The sequence below is a fragment of the Eschrichtius robustus genome, chromosome 18, assembly GCF_028021215.1.
Source record: "Eschrichtius robustus isolate mEscRob2 chromosome 18, mEscRob2.pri, whole genome shotgun sequence".
Classification (NCBI taxonomy): Eukaryota; Metazoa; Chordata; class Mammalia; order Artiodactyla; family Eschrichtiidae; genus Eschrichtius; species Eschrichtius robustus.
In genome coordinates this window covers 10,077,951-10,100,000 of record NC_090841.1, presented here as the reverse complement: position 1 = coordinate 10,100,000, position 22,050 = coordinate 10,077,951, and the positions used below count along the sequence as shown (strand labels likewise).

The following is a 22,050-nucleotide window of genomic DNA, read 5'->3' as shown; positions in this document are numbered from 1 at the left end:
TATCCTAAGAGACCGGGAGTTTTCAAGTTGACTTAAATTGTTGGAGTCAATTTAATATTTTGTATTCATGTCTCATAACAAAAATTCTAACACATGTTCTCACAATCTTTGTTCTTCTCTAAGAAGAATCAGCGCAATAAAGAACCAACTCCGATATCTAATCTTGGCCCACCATCCAGTACTCCGGGACACGGCTGGCTTCCTGCCGACCCCCGCAGGGTACAAGATACAAGTCAAGAGCAAAAACACCTAAATGCAGCTCTGAAGAGATCAGATGTCCACAGTGAGTCAGCAGCTCAGCTGGGGGTTTCCTACAGCAATGATATGGGCTTTGCTTCCATTAAATCAACTTCAGACTCCCATAAAATCTTGCTGACCTCTGATATCTTATTTTCATTTGTCTCCTCTCTATTTACAAAGAATAGTGTTTCTTTTTTCCTCCCTTACTTGAATTAGGTTTTTCTTTACTTTTGAATTCCTGATTTACTCCCCGTTTTTCTCCAAATGCAAAAGCTGTTTTATCAGCCTTTTGCTCTCCTAATATATTCTCTTGGAAAATTCCATTCTAATTCTCTGTTTGACTCACATTCTCCCAATGATCGTGCCAGTTTTCATTCCACTCCCTGGGCCTGAAGAAGCTCTTGCACTCCTATGCCAAACATCCTCTTCCTTGTTCCTTAATATTCTGCTCTTGGTTCATTTCAGTGCAGGTGTCCAAGAGTGGCCTCATCACCATTCTTACGAGTTCAGCCAAATATTTCAATGGAATCAAATAGTGCATGTCTTTCATTTTTAGTTTCTTAGTAAACATCTACTATGTTTCATTTCACGGAATGTGTTTTTTTCATGACCTAAAGCAGCTATCTACATGCTAGGAAGGAAATGGAGAATAAAATATTGATCATAAGAATAGTGGCCTTTGCCCATGTGATTCAAGAAACTGGGGCTTGATTGTGCTATGCTGCTGGATTTGTGATGTGCCCCACCCTTCTCTATCTTCCTCACCTTCACCACCCTATCTCTCCCTTCCCCCATTGACAAGCAATCTCACCAGTTAACAGTTAAACAGAAAAGAAAAGGGGAAATCCAGGCTGTAGTACTCACGAGTTTAGACTAGAGGACTTTCCTAATTTGGCTGATTTGAAGCCTGCGGATAGTCATGACCTAACCCTAACAGACATACCTCTACAGGACAAGCACTAAGATGGGGGAGTCAGGAGGCCAGGGAGAAGTGGGAGCAACCAAGAACTTCCTGATATGGGTCAGTTTTGCAGGTAGCTGAAGTCAGAGCCATACAGTAGAACTGTCTACAATCACAGGCCACTCTTCTAAACTTGAGTACTTTGGCATGGCTCAGAGGAGGTCTGGCAAGGAAACGAATGACCTTGGCTATAGGGAAGTGCACACGTGGTGTTTGATATCAGATAAAATTCCTGCTCCATCACTTTTTTGTGTGTGCCTTTGACCACATAACTTAACCAGGGCAGGTAAAACTAACTTTCCTGTCTCTCACAGGGCTGTAATGAGGATTAAATGAGACACTTTACACAAAACACCTAACAGAGTTTCTACATGGTAGGGTCTCCATGAATGCTTATTCCTTCTCTCCCTGAAGGCTCAACAGAACAAAAAGAAAAACACAGCAGGTAAAGGAAACGCCACCTGCTAAGGAATTCAGCCGTAGTGTCGATGTGATATAGTGATACGACCTGGAGTTTGGATTAGAAGAATCTCAAGTTTGGATTCCAAATCCTCTGTTACCAGTGTGAGCCTCAGGTACTTCTTTGAACAAATGGGAATAGCATCTATTCTCCTTCAGGGACATTGCAAGGATTAAATATGATATAAGTGAAAGTGTTTTTCAAGTGGTCAATTATTTTAGAGAAGTACAGTATAAATTTGTAGCACTGGAAAGTGTGATGATTAGTTTTATGTGTCGACTGACTGGACTGAGGGACCCCCCACATGGCTGGTAAAGCATTTGTCAAGAGTTTAACTAAGCTACTTCATGGTGTTCTGCCTCGGCATCCATTTTGTTTAACTATGTGTCCTACAGGGAACTTAAACTGACACTAGACCCTCATGCAAGCCCATGCCCTGCCTAGATAGCAGCCCACAATCACAAACAAATGTAAGTTCCTGAGATGACTTCCCCAATAGCCCGTGTGATCAACAGGTCTCCCCTGCCTCCCAGAATCTATATGCCTTATGCACCCCTTACATAAGACCCCTGTGGGGCTTACCAAAACCCCTCTTTTGGCTTGAATTGACCAATCCGGCCCAGGAACCCCAAAGCACTCACACATGGACCCTATTAAAGGCATGAGTCTGGGGTTCTGTCTCTCTCCCTCTCTCTGTGCTCTCCCTTAACCACCCCATGTGGTCCCTTAAGGCACGCTACGTACTTCCTCCAGGACCTGTGAGTGACAGACTTCTCTGCTTCAATTTCTCTTTTTTAATTTTTTTAATTTTAATTTTAATTTTTGGCTGCGTTGGGTCTTTGTTGCTGCGCACAGGCTTTTCTCTAGCTGCGGCGAGTTGGGGCTACTCTTCGTTGTGGCACACGGGCTTCTCATTGCGGTGGCTTCTCTTGTTGCAGAGCATGGGCTGTACATGTGCAGGCTTCAGTAGTTGTGGCACGTGGGCTCAGCAGCTGTGGCTCGCGGGCTCTAAAGCGCAGGCTCAGTAGTTGTGGTGCAGGGGCTTAGTTGCTCCGTGGCTTGTGGGATCTTCCCAGCCAGGGATCGAACCCATGTCCCCTGCAATGGCAGGTGGATTCTTAACCACTGCGTCACCAGGGAAGTCCCCTTAATTTCTCTTTGATCAATTATTAAACCAAGGCTCACCTCGGGCACACTGTGCTCCACTTAACAAACGCTAAGGGTTTTTCTGGAAGAGATTAGCGTTTGAATTAGTCAACTGAGTAAAAAAGATTGCTCTCTCCAATACGGCGGTGGGCATCATCCAATCCAATGAGGGCCTAAAGGGAAGGAAGCGTGAACTTGCTCTCTGACCGAGCTGGGACATCCATCTTCTCCTGCCTTTGGATGTTGGCACTCCTGGTTCTCAGACCTTTGGACTCAGACCAGGACTTTCACCATTGCCTCCCCTGGTCCGCGGGCCTTCAGGTTTGTACTTGAACTACGCCACTGGGTTTCCTGAACCTCCAGCTTGCACACAACAGATTGTGGGACTTCTCAGTCTCCATAACCGCATGAGCCAATCCCTCCTAGTAAATCTCTTTCCGTATAACTCTGTATATCCTGTCGGTTCTGTTTCTCTGGAGGACTTTGACGCACATGGAAAGCATCTTAGATATCACCTGGCTTAACCACACACCCCACTTCAAAACGCCTCACTGGATCTGCTGTTTGACTGCTCTCCATGGAAGTCTAATTGGTGGTCATCCCACGTGTGGCATCTTCTCCAGGAAGTTCCCTGCCCCACTCCCACCCCGACCTGCCACACTGAGCCCTTATATCACTTACTTCTCTGACATCACTTACTGCAGGTGATGACGCCTCCCTCCCAGCTATGCTCCTTGAGGAGTCCCTCAGGCCCTCCCTGGAACACGAAGGCCCCATTGTCTGTTACACTGAACTGAACTCCGCTTCATCACCTCCTCATGAGTTCATTCCATTTTCTGATGGTAGATGTGAGTAATCAAATACTATGATGCTAGGTTTACAAAAGTCACCATTTAGGATGTTGCAACCACTTAGGATGATTAATAGGGAGATGGTTATGTACGGTTTTGCATTGCCTTCTAATTATTCCAAGTATGTTAATCTTGTAAGGTTGTTATCTTAAGACTGAGAATTTTAAAAGCTATTGACAAGGACTCTGGGAAACAATTAAGGGTATAAGCAAGAATGGTCATCTAAATACTATTTCTAATAGCAAAATATTGAAAACAACTGAAATGTCCACTATTCAAATACATTTACACCCATATATGCATGTTTTAATACATTATGGTATGACTAAAGATATACTACTATTCAAACACTATAAATAATATAGAAGAATGTCTATTAACATGTGAAAAATGTTTCTAAAATACTAACTGAACAAAAAAGCAGGTTACAAAGCAATAAGCAGAATTTAATAGCATTTTTATTAAACAAAAATATGTACATTAAGATCTGGAAGGATTTATAACTGGAAGGTTTTGTGGGTGGTATAATTGTCCTCATTGTGCTTATCTATATATTTTTTTCATTTCCTACCATACACATGTATTGCTTTAGAGGGAAGAAAAAACCCTTAAAATCAAAAAAGGAAATAACCCAAGGCAGGCCCTGCTTGAACTGTTCAGGATGGTTAGTTGAAAGCCTTGATTTAATTAACCCCTGCCTCATTGTTCTCTAACCTGCCCTACGGGCTCTGCCTCAAATCCCAAATCCTAGGCACACTGAATCCTATGTGAAATTCTGAAATCCCCTAGGCTTCCCTGCTTTAATAGGTGCAGGTCTCTCATGTTTTACCTACTCCCAGTCCCTCCAGCCTCACCCCCCTTCAAAACTCAGCCCAGACATCACCATCTCCAGGAAGTCTTCCCTGACATCTTCCCTCTCCCCACCCTTAAATGTCCATTCCATGTGTCTCCACAGCTGGCCTCTATCAAAGACCTGAACCATATTATATTGAATTTAAGTGTCTAGATTGTAGGTCTTCTGAAGGCATTGGCTAGGTCTCTTATCTCTCTATTCTCAGATTCTAGCAAAATGTCTGGTGCAGAGTAAGTATTCAATAAACAGATACGGAGGAATGAAGACTGGCAGTAAGAATCAGATCAAAGAGTCTGGGACAGAAGCAAACATGTTTCTGAGCCAGAGCAGACAAACTCTCTCATAAGATACCCTGATTGTACTTTATTTCTGATACCCTGAGAGACAGAGAACTTACAGCCCATACCATCAAAAAAATAAATTAGAAGGAATTTGGCATGGTAGGCCTCTGAGAATAATACTGTATTGTTTCAAGATGCACTAAAAATCCAATCTGGGGCATAAGACATTCTCCTCACTTCCTTCTGGTATGTGATATCCTCCTTACTTCCTTCCCAGCCTCAATATGTATTTTGAAATCTAGGGTCTGAAAAAATCTAGAAAAAAATGGATCTCATATTTCTTTCTACCAATGAGCTAGTATCACCAATTTTGGAAGTCACCAATTTCTAATTTTAGTATTAGAAAATACTAAAAGATGAATAAAAACAAAAACACAATATACCAAAACTTATGGGGTGCAGTAAAAGCAGTGTTCAGAGGAAATTTTATAGCTGTAAATGACTATATTAAAGAAGGAAGTTCTCAAATCAATAACCTAACTTTTCTCCTTAAGGTAACAGAAAAAGAAGAGCAAACTAAACCCACACTTAGCAGGATACAGGAATTAATAAAGATTAGAGTAGACATAAACAAAATAGAGAATAGAAAAATAATAGAATCATCAAAATCTAAAGTTTATCCTTTGAAAAGATCAACAAAATTGACAAACCTTTAGCTAGACTGACTAAGAAACAAACAGAGAAGACTCAAATTACTAAAATCAGAAATGAAAGTGGGGATATTACTATTGATCTTTTCTATTTCTATAATAAAAGAATTATAAGCAAATACTATGAAAAAGTATATGCCAACAAATTACATAACCTAGATGTAATGGACAAATTCCTAGAAACACACAAATTCCCAAAAAGTGGTTCAAGAAAAAATAAAAAATCTGAACAGATGTATAAATAAGAGATTGAATCAGTAATCAAAAACTGCTCAACTAAGAAAAACCCAGGGCCAGTGGCTGCAATGATAAATTGTGCCAAACATTTAAAGAAAAATTAACACCAAACCTTCTCAAGTTCTTCAAAAGACAGAAGAGAAAGGAATACTTCCTAACTCACTCTATGAAGCCAGCATTGCATTACCATAATACCAAAGCCAGATAAGGACATCACAAGAAAAAAAAAAAAAGCTACAGACCAATAGACCTTATGGATATAGATACAAAAAAACTCAACAAAATACTGACAAAACAATTCCAGCAGCATACTAAAAGGAGTATATACCATGATCAAGTAGGATTTATCCCAGGAATGCAAGGATGGTTCAACATATGAAAATCAATCAATGCAATACATCACATTAATGGAATGAAGAAGGGGAAACCCCATATGATCATCTCAGTGAATGCAGAAAAGGCATTTGACAAAATCCAAACGTATTTCATGACAAAAACACTAAAAAAACAGGAATAAAAGGGAACTATTGTGATGTGATGGGGCATTTCTGAAAAACCCACAGTTAGCATCATACTCAATTGGTGAAAGACTTTCCTAAGATCAGGATCAAGACAGAAACAGTGCATTGCAAGTTCTAATCAGAGTAACTAGGCAAGGGGGAAAAAAAAGGAAAGAAGTCGGAAAGAAGTAAAACTATCTCTATTCACCAATGACGTGATTCTACATAATTCTTTTGTGCTAAAGAATTCACACACACAAAAAATTATTAGAGCTAATAAGTGAATTCAGCAAATTGCAGGAAATGATATCAACATTCAAAAATCAGTTGTATTTCTATACAATATCAATGAATAATCCAAAGAGGAAATTTAGAAAATAATTCCATTTATAATAGATACAAAAAGAATAAAATACTTAGAAATAAACTTAACCACTCTCACAACTTTTATTTACACTGTACTGGAGGTCCTAGCCAGTGTAGTAAGGCAAATCAAAGAAATGAAGTCATGTTGATCAGAAAGAAGAGAAAATAACTCATTCATATAAAACACGATTAACTATATAGAAACCCTAAGGAATCTTAAAAAAAAAAACCTAATTAGAACTAATAAGTGAATTTAGCAAGTTACCAGAACACACTGTCAAGATACAAAACTCAATTGTATTTTAATATATGAGCAACAAGCATTTGGAAAATAAATTTTAAATACAATGCCACTTCCAATAGCACTGAAACCATAAAATACTTAGGAATAATTTCACAAAAGATGTGCAAATCTACTACACAAAACAGTACTAAAAGAAATTAAAGAAGACCTAAATAATTGGAAAGAAATACCATTTTTTATTAATTTTTATTGGAGTATGGTTGCTTTACAATGTTGTTTTAGCCTCCACTGCACAACAAAATGAACCAGCCAGACACATACAGATATCCCCTCCCTTTTAGACTTCCCTCTCATTTAAGTTACCACAGTGCATTAGGTAGAGTTCCCTGTGCTATGTTCAGTATATTCCCATCAGTTGTCTATTTTATACATAGTATCAATAATGTATATGTGAGAGAGATACCATTTTTATGGATTGTAAGACTCAACCTTGTTAAGTTATCCATTCTCCCCGAGTTGATCTCTAGGTTCAACACCATCCCATCCAAAATCCCAACACAATTTTTGTGGAAATTAATAAGTTGATTCTAAAATGTATATGATAATTCAAAGCACCTAGAACAGTTAAAATACTCTGCAAAAGGAAGAACAAAGTTGAAGCATAATAGTCAATACAGTGTGATATTGGCATAAGGATAGACAAATAGATCAAAGGAGAAGAATAGAGACTTTTTAAAGCCCATGGTCAGTTGATTTCCAACAAATGTACCAAGGCACTTATATGGCAAACGGAAAGACTTTTCAACAAATTCTCCTGCAACAATTGTGAAAATATATGGAGAAAAATGAACTCAACCTTACACTGTGCATAAAAATTCATATGAGATAATTCATAGATCCAAATGTAAAAGCTAAAACTATAAAGCTTGTGGAACAAAACACAGCCTCTTGATTTTGGAGTAGGAAAAGATTTCTTAGAACACAGAAGTATTAATCATAAAAGAAAAAAAATGATAAATTGGACATCATCAAGATTGAAATCTGCTCATCAAAAGTTAACAAAAAGAAAAGACAAAACACTGAGGGGAAATATTAAAAATATGTATATGACAAAAGAGTTATATCCAAGTAAATACACTATTCCTACCAATCAATAATAAAAAAGAAACCACCCCCCTCCCCACCATGAACAAAAAATTTGAACAGACATTTCACTAGAGCATCCACACCAATGCTCGATAAGCACATGGAAAGGTGCTCAACACCAATATCAACAGGGAAGTACAAACTAAAACCACAACAGTCACTCAGACTGTTCTAAATCTGTACTCTTATTAGCTGTGTGACTTTGGACACATAATCTAACTCTCTGTGTCTCTGTTTCCTCATCTGGAAAATAGGGAGAACAATAGCACCTTATGTTCACATCTTTATGACGATTGAATAAGTCAATATATGGAAAGCACTTAGAATTGTGACTGGCCATTTGTGTTTATTATTCAAGTGTGGTGGTAATGTCATTTGATTTATGATTTTTAAAAGATGACTGGCTGTCGTGTGGTGAACAGACTCTAGGAGGGCAAGATGGCAGCAAGAAGACCAGTTAGGGAGCTGTTGCAATGGTCCAGGCAAAAGATGAGGTTGGTTTGGACCAAAGGAGATAGTGAGAAGGGGCCAGATTTAGGCTATCACTGAAGGTGGAATCAATAGAACTTGCTGGTGAACTGGATGTTACATATGACTTGTGAGGGGAAGAATCAAGGACAACAGAGAAAGCAAAAAATAAGGGACTGGGGAAGGGAAGCGATCAAGTTCTGTTTAGGTCATGGGTTTGACATCCCAATGAAGATGCCTGGTTGGAAGCTAGGTAACTGAGTCTGAAGTTGGAAAAGACATGGACGGTATTAAGCATTCAAATGTATTTCAGAGGTGATATTGAATGGGTCACTTTTTTTTTTAATCATTCTTTAGATTTTTTAAAAAATTGAAATGGAATAATTCTTAAAGGATTAATTTAATCCTACAAATAATCTTAATTAAATGGACTGAGACCAATGGTAAAAGAACTGAAATGCAGCCCATAAACAGAAAATCATTCCAACGGCTAATTCGTGTCTACTCCCTACCCAAAAAGAGCCCTCAAGATGTTGTTTTAGTTCTAAAATAAAGGTGCAATCTTCTGAGAAAGGTCGAAGGACTAGATAAATTTCAGAGAGCACTGGAAATTTTTTTTCCCCTTTGGCATCCTCTTACCACAAGTTCAAGAATAGTAACATGATTACACATCTAGGGACTTTCTTAAAAGTCACTGCTACCCTGGGCTGTTACACAAGTACACAACTAGCCTAAAGTTCATGACTGTAGGCCGAATTATTCCTCTTATTTCTATCAGCACAGCCCCATGGATTGTAAACTAAAGTTCCTTCAGAAAGAATTTCAAGCATCCTCCCCCAAAACAACCACCTAATAGAGCACATAAATAATTTCCAAAAAATAGGCCCCTATGATTTTATCCACAAAAATAACCAGTAATCTCTGTGTGCAGTTCCTCAAAAGTTGCCTGGGACCTGCCTCTATCTATCACCCAGGCCCCAACCTATGCCCAGGGCCTTATGTCCACCCTCGCTGACACCCGGTCAGAAAAATCATGGACTTAGGCAGTAGCTGGGCTTGCTTGACTTTCTTTTGTACTTCTTGGCCAATTAAATAAGTAGAATTTCTAGCTCGATCACCAAGCCTTACAGCCTCCCACAAATTAACAATTTCCTATCAATATATATCTCATCGTTCCCCAACCCTGCTCTTTTGCTACTGTCAGGTCAATTTCTTGTTACCCCTCACCCAAGCCTGTACCTACCTTGGATGGCAACCTATCAACCCTGTAATGACATTCTACTTTTCCTCTATCATCTCTATCCCTCCCTGCCTTCTGTTTAGACTTGCCTCTTCCAAGAAGCAGTCCGTAATTAATCCTGCTTCCTCTTACTGCTATTTTCCCCAGTTATTCTCTGAAAAATTCTCTCTCCTTCCAAATTCACCTCCATTCTCATCTCCCCTGTGAAGGCTTGTTTGGCTCCCCAGACACAGTAGACATCCCTTTCCCATTGCCCTCTGCACAAGTACAGTTGGGGTAGATGTCATGCTTCTTCATAAATTGGCAGCTCTTCATCAAGACTGTACACTCTCCATCAACAACAGAGTTGACTTGAAACAATCTAACCATCCAACAACATGAAATTATTCATTTACTTATTCTTTTAGTCAAACATTTATTGAGTAGCTACTACGTGCCAGTCATAGTTCTCAGATTACTTGAAACAAATCTAAAAGGCCAACAATAGGGATTAGTTGAAATAACTCACGAATTAGAGGTTAAATAGAACAAATTAATTGTTGGCTACAAATCAATCACTTTAATAAATTATAGTTAGCTACAGACAAATCATAAGCAGTATTACCTAATTTATGGAATCATATGTACATCTATAAAATAAATATACATAGGACAGGATTTTGAAGAATTTGCATCAAGAGGATAATTGTTATAATCTCTATTGAGTGGGACTATGGCCATTTTTTAATGTTGTTCTGCTTCTCTGATTTTCTAACTTTTATGTAATAAGCATGCATGCATTGCTTTTCTAATAAGAAAAATAAAATAAATAATAAAAGTAACTGAAATTTTCAAGTTTGGGGAATTTTCTGCTTCAAATTATTTACTATGTTATTTTCTAAACTGATGATGTCTGTCCCGGTTGTTTAGCTATGTTTTCATGTTTTGCACAAAGATGGATGACATGGATTGTTCCAACTAATTCTATCTCACACCATCCAACAATTACTTACTGACTTACTAATCTCCTATTGTCACACATTTCAGTTGCTCCAAAATTTCACAAACATGGAAGAACAGTTTCTTACATTTTAGCCTCATAATTTCTGGGGGAAAAAAAGTTAGGAATGCTTAAAAGATTCATAGAAAAACAAAATTATTAATACAGAAAGTCTAGTAACTGAGATTTATTTTTGACCAAATGATCCAGTTCATTACATTATTCTCCATCAAAATGTTTTTGACCAAGTTGTAGTTCATCAGATCATCTGGAATTCACCCCAAAACTTTAAGATCCATGTATTAAGCCAAACAATTAGGATCTCTTTTCTAGCCTGGGCCACATTTGGGGTAAGTGGTGTAGGGGCAACGAGCATTTAAAATATCCTCATAGTGGAATGCGGCTGGTGCTTGGGGAGGGCAATGGAGTATCTAAGCATGGAAATTATGCTTAAAGGCACAGACATAAGAATGTATTCAGTGTTGTGAAAATAATGATACTAGCCTAATTAGAGAAAGCGTTTAATACTTTGTGGCTTTTGGCATATAAGTTTACAATAGAAAGTGTGGGACCAGAATACGAAAAATTCTGAATGCAAAATTATTTGGATTTTATAGAATAGATCATAACAGGTGAGCGTAAACTTCTGAGACAATGAGGATCAGAATCATACAATCAAAATCATCTCTTGCAGAATGGATTAAAATATGAACAGCTGGATGCTGAAAGTTGGAACACTACTGCCAAAATGTAGGTATGATTAAGGTCCTGGACAAAGGTGATGATTACTGGAAAGTGCTCTCACATGCGCATGTGTGTAGTGAGAGAGAAAGATTGCCCTCCTCAAAGGGAATGGTGATTTCCAAGTCCTGTTCCCAAAGTCATTGTAGCTCTTCCCCAATTCTGTGACCCACTCCAGTGTCCTTCTAATAAAGTCCCTTTTCCTCTTTAACCTATTTTTAGTTGGGGTTGGTCATTTGCAAATACAGAATTCCTAATACACATATAACCAAATTTGAGATTCTATAAGAACTCACTCAAAGGAATACTTTTACAACTAGGCAAGATACAGATCAAGGTAGATTTTTAAAAAAATCACGGTGTAGTTCTGGAGTTTTGTTACTTATGATCATTTTGTCTGGATTTTTCCAAAGTAGGTTACATAAAAGGCCTTACTCGTTCGTTTTTAAATAAAAAGTTTCTTCAAATGAAGTAAAAATTATTTCATAACTCACTCTTGGTAAATACATCAATAAATCAGAGATTAGGTTTCTTGCCTCATTAATTTATCTGTACAGGACTAATCAACATCAGTTAAATCATTCTATTTAATACTAAATCATGCTGTTACGAAAATCCTTCCAAATCATTGATGCTAGGTTGTTAACAAAATATCTGGCTTGTGACGAGAATCCGTCTGGTCCATTAATCACAACGTTATCGGAGACACAGAGGGCTTCCAATTCCTGGTTTTTGCATCTGTTTTTCTAATCAACAAAATGAGAGTCGAGAAAGGAACAGGTAGGGAGACATCAGGCTAGATGAGAAAAAGCGACAAGAAGATAAAGGACTCAGATAAAGGATGTATTCCCAAGATCAGCCAAAGCATCCTAAGTTTCATCAGTCAACCAGGCTCTTTTCAGTAAACATCTATCACTATAATCACCAAAGTAATTGTGTAATACCCTCATGAAACGGCTACTCTGATTTCAACAAAATTGAGAAAAGTGTTTTTCTTCCATAACAGTCACCTTTACTTTCTAAATGTTTACCTCTGCCTCCTCACCTAATTCTCCTGCTTTGACTTATCAACAGCAGATGCCAACCGACTGACTCTCTCTGAGACTTTAAGATCATTCCTCAGTTCCCAGGCTCATTCACAGCTCTTTGCTTTGCAAATAACTCAATTTCCCTTACAAGAGAGAACACTTTTCACGTAAAGAAAAAGTGACATGTGGATGTGTGAGGCCTTCTACATTGTCAGACAGGATAAGATTACAGGAATAGGAAATATGTTTTATGGAATAGTCGATAATAGAAAGTAATCTGCTTGCCCCTCTTTCCCCCACTTTTCCCATTTGCCTTATGTGGTAGCAGTTTCTACATGGTCTTAAGTCAAAGTTTTTCACACCACAGATTCTAGCTGTGAAATCGAGTTATGTGCAGCCACAGAAAATTTGAAAATGGAAATAAAATAGAACTAATTCTATTCAGAGTGCACCACATGTCGTAAGGGTAAGTATTGTTTTGTGAGACTTATTGTTGTGTACGAGTCAACACATAAGATGCCTTTCTTACTGTCGGGGTCAAGGTCAGAAAAGTTTGAAAGTCAGTGATCTACGTTAAGGGCTATTTTCGTTCTCCAAGTATTTATTGAGCACCTACTATAGGCTTGGCCCAGTTCTGGCGCTTAGGGATCCAATAGTGAACAAGTCAGACAAAAATCTCTGCCCTCATGGAACTTCCATCTCAGCAGGAGGAGAGAAAAAAAAACAACAAACATAACAAACGTGAACTAAAAAGCATGTTAAAAAGATGGTAAGTGGTGTGAAAATAAGGGAACAAGATAAGAGAGTCCTGGGTACCAAGGGGAGGAGATGCCATGGCTTTTGGTAGCACTCACAGGAGTCTTTATTTTCCTTTCATTGAATATGCCGTAGTTTTAATCTTTTCATTTTCCATCTCCATAGGACAAAATCCGTATGTGCTCCTATTAGGCAAGAATCATTTCCATTAACATCTACCCTTATAGAACTTAAAATACCCTGATCCACAGTAAACAACAGATCTAACAAAGACACACTCCCTTCTGCACCCACAGAGAGTCAGAATCAGAGAACAGGATTAACCCAGGCAGGCTGCTCAGAAGGACGTCAGTAATCCTTCTGCCCCATTTCCAAGTCTAGGAAAATTTTTCCTTACAGTCTCCTTTTGTGATCTTAAATAATCCCAAAAGATTATTCTTTACCACAAAAAAAGCTGGTCTGCTTGGGCTTTGGTGGGATTCATTTACAAATGTTCATCAAGGGTGTTAATTAACACGCATAAGCCTCTTGGCCCTGCAGTGTTGAGCAACTACTAAATCCAAAGAATGAGCTTCTGTCTGGGGGTTGCATAAGGAATCCAAGACTGCCTTTTCAACAGCCACTATTATGCCAGAGGCTGTGTGTTTGTTTTTGTTTTGTTTTTTAATTGCTCTTCTAGGGTCTTCTATTCTGAAGCTAAAAACCAAACCCAAGAAATTCGTGTTCACACATTTCACCTGCAGTACCTATGAACTCGGTGAACTCCTCTCTCCTCCAGGACCCCAGAAAGTGCTTCTTGAGCCAGGAAGGGGTCCTCTACTCCCACTAAGTCTGGGGTGCTGGGAGAAGCATTTTAAATGGGGTGTTCAGGATGTGCCTCGTTTGAGAACGTGGCTTCTGAGCATAGGCTTAAAGGAGGTGAGGGAGCTGTGGATCTGGGGGTACGGTGGGGTGGGGAGAACATTCCAGGCAGAGAGAAGAACCAGAAAAAAGGGCCCCAAGGCACAACAGCAAGCCCTTCCTGTGGCTGAAAGGCAGTGAGTGAGGGGACAGGGGGTTGAGTTGAGGCCAAATGTATTAAACACCTGTGAGGGTGTTTCCAGAACGGGGAACTGGAATCATAGCTGCTTGATCTGTCTTCCTCTATGACGAAAGGGAAAATTCAAAACTGCAGGGCTTAAACATGAAAGGAAAAGAAAAAAAGAAAAGCTTTTTAATCAAATTGTGAATGACGTGGTTTTCATTCCCCCATCTTCTTTATTTCTCACAGAGTAGCAATAAACACCAGGAAACATCCACACACGGTTTCTGCTGTAACTCCTCATGAAAGATTGTTCGGTTTCTTTCATTTTTCAGAAATGAGAATCGTGTAGAAGAAAAAAAATGAGAGCTCTGAATTGAAATGCGCCTTTTTCATGACTATTATTTGAGTTATCATGGAATCATTATTTCACCAAGCAAATATTTACACAACGGGCAAGTTATTATGCAGGGAATATGCAGAGATCACAGCCCAGGTACACAAAATGATGATGACATGAGATTGAAAGTGAGTGTCATAAGAAGGATTTTTTAAAAATATACAATGGGAATTCAGAGAAAAGAAAAATTCCTTCTTGTTGAGGGAAATCACAGAAGTCTTCATGGAGGAGGAAGTTTCTAAACCAGGTGTGTAGGTCCTGGGGAGATGGAAAAAGGCATTTCCAGCAGACCACTGTGAGCTAGAAAGCATGAGATGCTGTGCTGAAATGTATTTTCCAAGGGTGGCACATCCCCCATGGCCCTCAGCTGTGTGACCTTGCTCGCCGGCCCCCCTACTGGGTGGGGGTCTTTGTCCCCTTCCCTGAGTCTGGGGGTTGTGACTGCTCTGGCAGAAGTGACACTCCATGACATCAAGGCTAAATCAAAAGTCAACACCGCTTCCTCCTAGTTCTCTTGGGATGCTTGCTGGGGGAAGCCAGCTGCCACATAAGAGGTCTGACTAACCTGAGACCACTGTGTTGGTGGGGCTCAGGGACATCTGGTCAACAGCCAGCACCAACTGCCAATCATGCATGAGCCATCCTGGATGCCCAGCCCGGTCGAAGCTTAAGTGACATGTAGCCCACAGGAAAACTGCCTAGATGAGCCCTCCCCTAATTCTGACCCACAACATGTAAGCAAAATAAAATGTTTTTTTAAAGTCAGTAAGTTTGGGCATATTGCACAGCGATAGTAAGTAGAACAGGTGTCTATGGGTTAGTGTGTGTTTTAATTAGCAGTGGTGAGTCTCTAGATGTTAATGAGGGTTAAAGACACTGGTGACACCTCCATTTCTGAGCGCCGATGTGACAAGGAGGGAACCTACCCTTGGTCTATACATTCAGCAGCACACACCCAAATGAAAACTGTAGGCTGGAGACAGCATGCAGTAAGGCAGTGAGCACTGCAACCAGGGGTTCAGAAAAGCTGGGCTCTTTTTTTTTTTTTTAATTGGGGTAGAGTTGCTTTACAATGTTGTGTTGGTTTCTGCTGTACAGCGAAGTGAATCAGCTATACGTATACATATATCCCCTCTTTTTTGGATTTCCTTCCCATTTAGGTCACCACAGAGCACTGAGTAGAGTTCCCTGTACTATACAGCAGGTTCTCATTAGTTATCTGTTTTATACATAGTAGTGTATATATGTCAGTCCCGATCTCCCAATTCATCCCACCCTCCCCTTCCCCCGCTGTGTCCACATGTCCGTTCTCTACATCTACGTCTATTCCTGCCCTGGAAATAGGTTCATCTGTACTATTTTTCTAGATTCCCCATAAATGCGTTAATATAAAAACATTTGCTTTTCTCTTTCTGACTTACTTCACTCTGTATGACAGTCTCTAGGTCCATCCACCTCACTACAAATAACTCAATTTTGTTTCTTTTTATGGCTAAGTAATATTCCTTTGTATATATATGTACCACATCTTCTTTATCTATTCATCTGTCGATGGACACTTAGGTTGCTTCCATGTCCTGGCTATTGTAAATAGTGCTGCAATGAACATTGGGGTGCATATGTCTTTTTGAATTATGGTTTTCTCCGGGTGTATGCCCAGTGGTAGGATTGCTGGAAAACCTGGGTTCTGATCCCAGTTTGATCCCTTGGCAGTTTAGATCCCTAAAATCTGAGCCTCTCAACTATTTTATCTGCCCCCCAAAATACACAAAAGCATTTCAGAAACTTTAAAGCATTATTCAGTGGTACAGGCTTTTTCAAAATTATTGTTAATTAAATAAACTCATTAATGTAGTTTAAAATCAAAGGCTTATGAAAAACGGTAAGCATCTTCCCCAGCCCCTCTCAAACTCCCACTTCTGCTCCCTGCAGACAACTACACTTAACTTCTAGCTGTTTCTGCCAGTAATTACTACCATATTTCTAAATAATATGCTTCTTCCAACATTTAATAATTCAACATAATGAAGAGTTAGCTCTCTAACACCCCTCAAATTTCTTGCCGCATTCTCCCAAATGTCTGTTCTTATTCAAATCATTAACCGAGGTTCTCATATAAATATTGTTCACTGCAGAGCCAAACAGGACACTATATTTCTCCTTTTTTTTTTTTGTACAGCTTTTTATTTTCCCTTGAATAATCACCTCACTATTAAACTTGTGTAATATTTCCTATGTGTTTTAATGTTTTTGTGATTCTCCATCATATTCACTACCCTCTATTCTATTGAGTCTACTTTTTTACTTAGAGCTCTCCATTCTCTGCTAGAATCTTCCATCCTCCTGGTTCCATCTGGACTAGATGCTGTCTAGAACTGCTCTCATCCTAGAATTTTTCTTTATTTCTTATGGATTATAGCCATACTTTTCTACATCTATTTTCTCCCCGTTTATTAACTCTGTAATTTCGTTGGCACATGCCTTCCATTAGCTTCTTAGGAAAGATTACACAGAAGGTAAGATTTCTTTTTTTTTTTTTTTAACATCTTTATTAGAGTATAATTGCTTCACAATGGTGTGTTAGTTTCTGCTGTATAACAAAGTGAATCAGCTATACGTATACATCTATACCCATATCCCTTCCCTCTTGCGTCTCCCTCCCACCCTCCCTATCCCACCCGTCTAGGTGGTCACAAAGCACCGAGCTGATCTCCCTGTGCTATGCGGCTGCTTCCCACTAGCTATCTATTTTACATTTGGTTGTGTATATATGTCAGTGCTACTCTCTTACTTCGTCCCAGCTTACCCTTCCCCCTCCCTGTGTCCTCAAGTCCATTCTCTACGTCTGTGTCTTTATTCCTGTTCTGCCCCTAGGTTCATCAGAACCATTTTTATTTTAGATTCCATGTATATGTGTTAGCATACGGTCTTTGTTTTTCTCTTTCTGACTTACTTCACTCTGTATGATAGTCTCTAGGTCCATCCACCTCACTACAAATAACTCAATTTTGTTTCTTTTTATGGCTCAGTAATATTCCATTGTATGTATGTGCCACATCTTCTTCATCCATTCATCTGTCGATGGACACTTAGGTTGCTTCCATGTCCTGGCTATTGTAAATAGTGCTGCAATGAACATGGTGGTACATGTTTCTTTTTGAATTATGGTTTTCTCAGGGTGTATGCCCAGGAGTGGGATTGCTGGGTCATATGGTAGTTCTATTTTTAGTTTTTTAAGGAACCTCCATACTGTTCTCCATAGTGGTTTTATCAATTTACATTCCTACCAACAGTGCAAGAGGGTTCCCTTTTCTCCACACCCTCTCCTGCATTTATTGTTTGTAGATTTTCTGATAACATCCATTCTGACCAGTGTGAGGTGATACCTCATTGTAGTTTTGATTTGCATTTCTCTAATGATTAGTGATGTTGAGCCTCCTTTCATGTGTTTGTTGGCAATCTGTATATCTTCTCTGGAGAAATGGCTATTTAAGTCTTCTGCCCATTTTTGGATTGGGTTGTTTGTTTTTTTGATATTGAGCTGCATGAGCTGCTTGTGTATTTTGGAGATTAATCCTTTGTCAGTTGCTTCGTTGGCAAATATTTTCTCCCATTCTGAGGGTTGTCCTTTCATCTTGTTTATGGTTTCCTTTGCTGTGCAAAAAGCTTTTAAGTTTCATTAGGTCCCATTTGTTTATTTTTGTTTTTATTTCCATTTCTCTAGGAGGTGGGTCTAAAAGGATCTTGCTGTGATTTATGTCATAGAGTGTTCTGCCTATGTTTTCCTCTAAGAGTTTTATAGTGTCTGGCCTTACATTTAAGTATTTAATCCATTTTGAGTTTATTTTTGTGTATGGTGTTAAGGAGTGTTCTAATTTCATCCTTTTACATGTAGCTGTCCATTTTTCCCAGCACCACTTATTGAAGAGGCTGCCTTTTCTCCATTGTATATTCTTGCCTCCTTTACCAAAGATAAGGTGACTGTATGTGCGTGGGTTTATCTCTGGGCTTTCTATCCTGTTCCATTGATCTATATTTCTGTTTTTGTGCCAGTGCCATACCAGAAGGTAAGCTTTCTAAATCCCTACGTAACTGTGCATTCATTGTGCTAGGAATTCAGAAGGATCTTTAAAGCTAAAGGCTTGTGTTCCTCAGTTCTGGAGGATTTTCTTATATTATTTCTTTAATAATTTCCTGCTCTCCACTTCCTTATTCTCTTTCTGAATTCTTATTAGTTTGATGTTGGACTTTTGTGTTTCATTTTTTAAATCTTTTCCCCCTTTCTTTAATATTTCCATTTCTTTTGTCATTTTGTACTACTTTGGGGGCACTTCTTTTCCTGTATCTCTCAATCTTTTTACTAAACATTTTATTTCAACAGTTACATTGTTGATGTTCAAGAATTTTTAAATATTCTCTGATTTGTTCCTTTTTCAGTTTGTGTGTATTTAATTTCCTGCATAACGTGTTTTTCATGGTTTGCTTTTCTGTGTATTTATTTTATTCTGTTTCATGGTGAACACTTTCCTCAAATACCTTTTGATGCCTGGCTGTCCATTCATATTTAAGAGAAAAGTACTTAAAAACTAGTCAAAATTATAGGCATGGGGACAATTTATAGGGAGCAAGCTATGCTGATTTGCCAGGAAGTCAGTCACTTCATTAGGGGAGCAGCCCCCAACATCAGTGGGTGAGATCCCTACTTTGGTGCCATTCAAAGGCACCATATATCCTCCCTTCCCCTACCAGGAGAGGCAGGTGCTATCTGCTTAGAGTGATGAGGCTGCTGGGAGGTGATGGAAAGTTTGTAGGTACAATTCCAGTTGAGCCCCTGTGTTCATCCCTGTGTCTCACTCCTGTCTTTGCTCTATGCAGCCCCAAAGTTCCACTCCCCTGCCTGTCAATTACTCCAGAAAGTAAGCCTCCAATCTCAGGCCTGGGAATATGGTAGGCTGTGAGCATTCTCTGCGATTAAGTAGATTGTCTAATGATCTGACAAAGACCTATTGATGTCATCGAATAACATAAGTTTAAGTGAATATCCATTATTTATTTAATATTGCAGGATCTAATCCCTGGCACTACCCAATCTGAACATGCTCAAAAATCCACATTCTTCAACATACACAACCATTCAATTTGGGGAAATTTCACCACTTCAGTGGGAGGCCACAGCCCCGTCTAGAGCCTCAGGCAGATAGTGATGGACAAGGCACACTGGAGGGTGTGGAGTCACGCTCCCGTCAGGGCTTCAGATGAGCCAAATGCTATAGGTCGGGGGCTATAAACTCAAAATCCATGGAGATTTGTTTGGCCTTTGTCAGGCTTAAAAAATTTTTTTTGAGATAATCTTTAAAATTCAGGAAATTTCACTCAAAATTCTGAGCTTCTAGCTTCTTTTAAAATCAGAGAATCTGGCAGGACCATACCTCATCCCTCCTGACAGAGAATTACTTGGGGCACATGCTCATCCAGGGCCACAACTTCTCCTACTGGCCCACTTCACTCGGGTGAAACAGCCTGTTTGCCCCTGTTAGGCATTAGACTTTGCAGCAGGTCACCCAGCAGGTCATGAATTTTTCAAGATATCAACCCACGTGCCACTCTGAGCTTCCTCAACAGAACTGTATCTATATGAAATAAAATCCAGGATTACAAGCTGTATACAGTACATGACCTGCACAACAGGTACAAGCACTCAATGATATTTGAGTGATTGAGTTTATTTGTATAAAAGACATATATTTCTAAAATCAGTTTATTACCCCCAACATAATAAAGTTGATTTGAAAGTCAACATTGCATTCTGAGGTCACAGACTCGTCATTTCAATTCTCTGACTTCTTTAGTCCTCTACCCCTGTTGGGTCTCCTGAAGACCACCAGTTCTGCTCTTATCTTCCAGGTCTTTCTCAGATTGTCTTTATCTATCCTGCGGCATGCTTTTAACTACTGTCACCAGCATATTTGATTCTGTTGCCGCTTGCCCTTTTATTGTATCTATCCTCAGACTACATTCTAGACTTGGATTCCTAATCACTGCAGGAGGAAATCACTCCAGGAGACTACATGCCATTCCAAGTTCATCTCCAAGAGGGACCCACCAAAAGGATTTGCAGTTATGATCATAGAACAGTTATCAGGTACTTAGAGGGATCATAGAATATAAGGTGCTTGAAGAATGAAAATGTTCTTAATTTTAAAAGGGAAGAAAATATGCATTTCAGAAATAGACCCATGAGCGATATTACGAAATGGCTTAATAAAAAAGACATCAGTACTGAGGAAGACAAGATAATGAGGAGGCAACATGGATTCATAAAATAAGTGCCAAACTAGCCCCCAAATAATTTTTTTATGGTTTTGTATAGCTTATCTGGGAACACAATAGACTCTACGTAATAATTTTGACAATTGCCAGATCTTCTTGGAATATTCTTGGGGTCAAGAAGAAGAAAAGTAGGACATATACAAAAACAGTACTGTTGCTGTATGAATAATTAATGCTCGAAGGACCATATTTTAAGAGTGTTTATTGATTAAACAAAATGTACTGGTTTCTTATTGAGAATCAAACACTGATAGATGTTTGAAACATAATTAATGGGAAAGGTCCACTTGGGAGAAGGCGACCAACAATACCCTACAGGGTTTACTCATGGCCCTATTTCTTTTCAACATTTTTATCATCGAAAGAATGAAAACTCAAATGGCATTAATTTGAAAATTGGGAAATGCTTCAAAGCTTGATTCAAAAAGAATTCTCCAGGCTGAAATGCTGCAAATATGTACTATAACTAGCAAAATTAAGTTTTAAAGCAATGGTAAAATTATTTCTTTTTTTAATTTTTATGCAACTTAAAACAGCAACCACAGTTTCCCACCCTACTCCCCACTGCCACTGTCCCCCTTTTCTCCCCAGAGGTAACCATCTTTGACTTTTATGACTTTTTCTTTTGAAATCTACAGTTTCCACACTTCCCTACTTTAGACATGATCCACTGACTTCCTGTTACGGTAGACGAGGATTTAGCTCCCTCACACAGGCAATTTCGTTATACATCAGGTTCTTGTTTGAATAACTAATATTCAGTACTGACATTACTCTGCCAACAGGACTATTACTCACAGCTGGGTATTCTAATATGGTAATTAAGACTAAGTTTCCTTTCTTATTTTTGTTTTCCTTGAAGTTAATAATTGCATTGCTTTTTTACTTCCTCGATTTTCTTTGTACCTGTGGCTAATTCTTCCCACACTTTTCCAATAGCCTCTCAGCACAAACTTCTGCAAGGTCACATCAGCCTCCAATATTTTCTTGGAGACACACTTCTGGAATCTTCTCCTCTTCTGGACTGGTTGCTCTTAGCTCTGCTGCACAGTTGATTTCTTGGGTCTACAATTCATCATCATGCTCCTGGGT

General features: G+C 39.0%; 1 protein-coding gene across 14 annotated transcripts in view; it reads right to left on the bottom strand.

The window, feature by feature from the left end:
* Positions 1–22,050, bottom strand: part of KL (klotho) — a 110,683-nt gene that overhangs the window by 75,904 nt on the left and 12,729 nt on the right. The window lies entirely within an intron of this gene.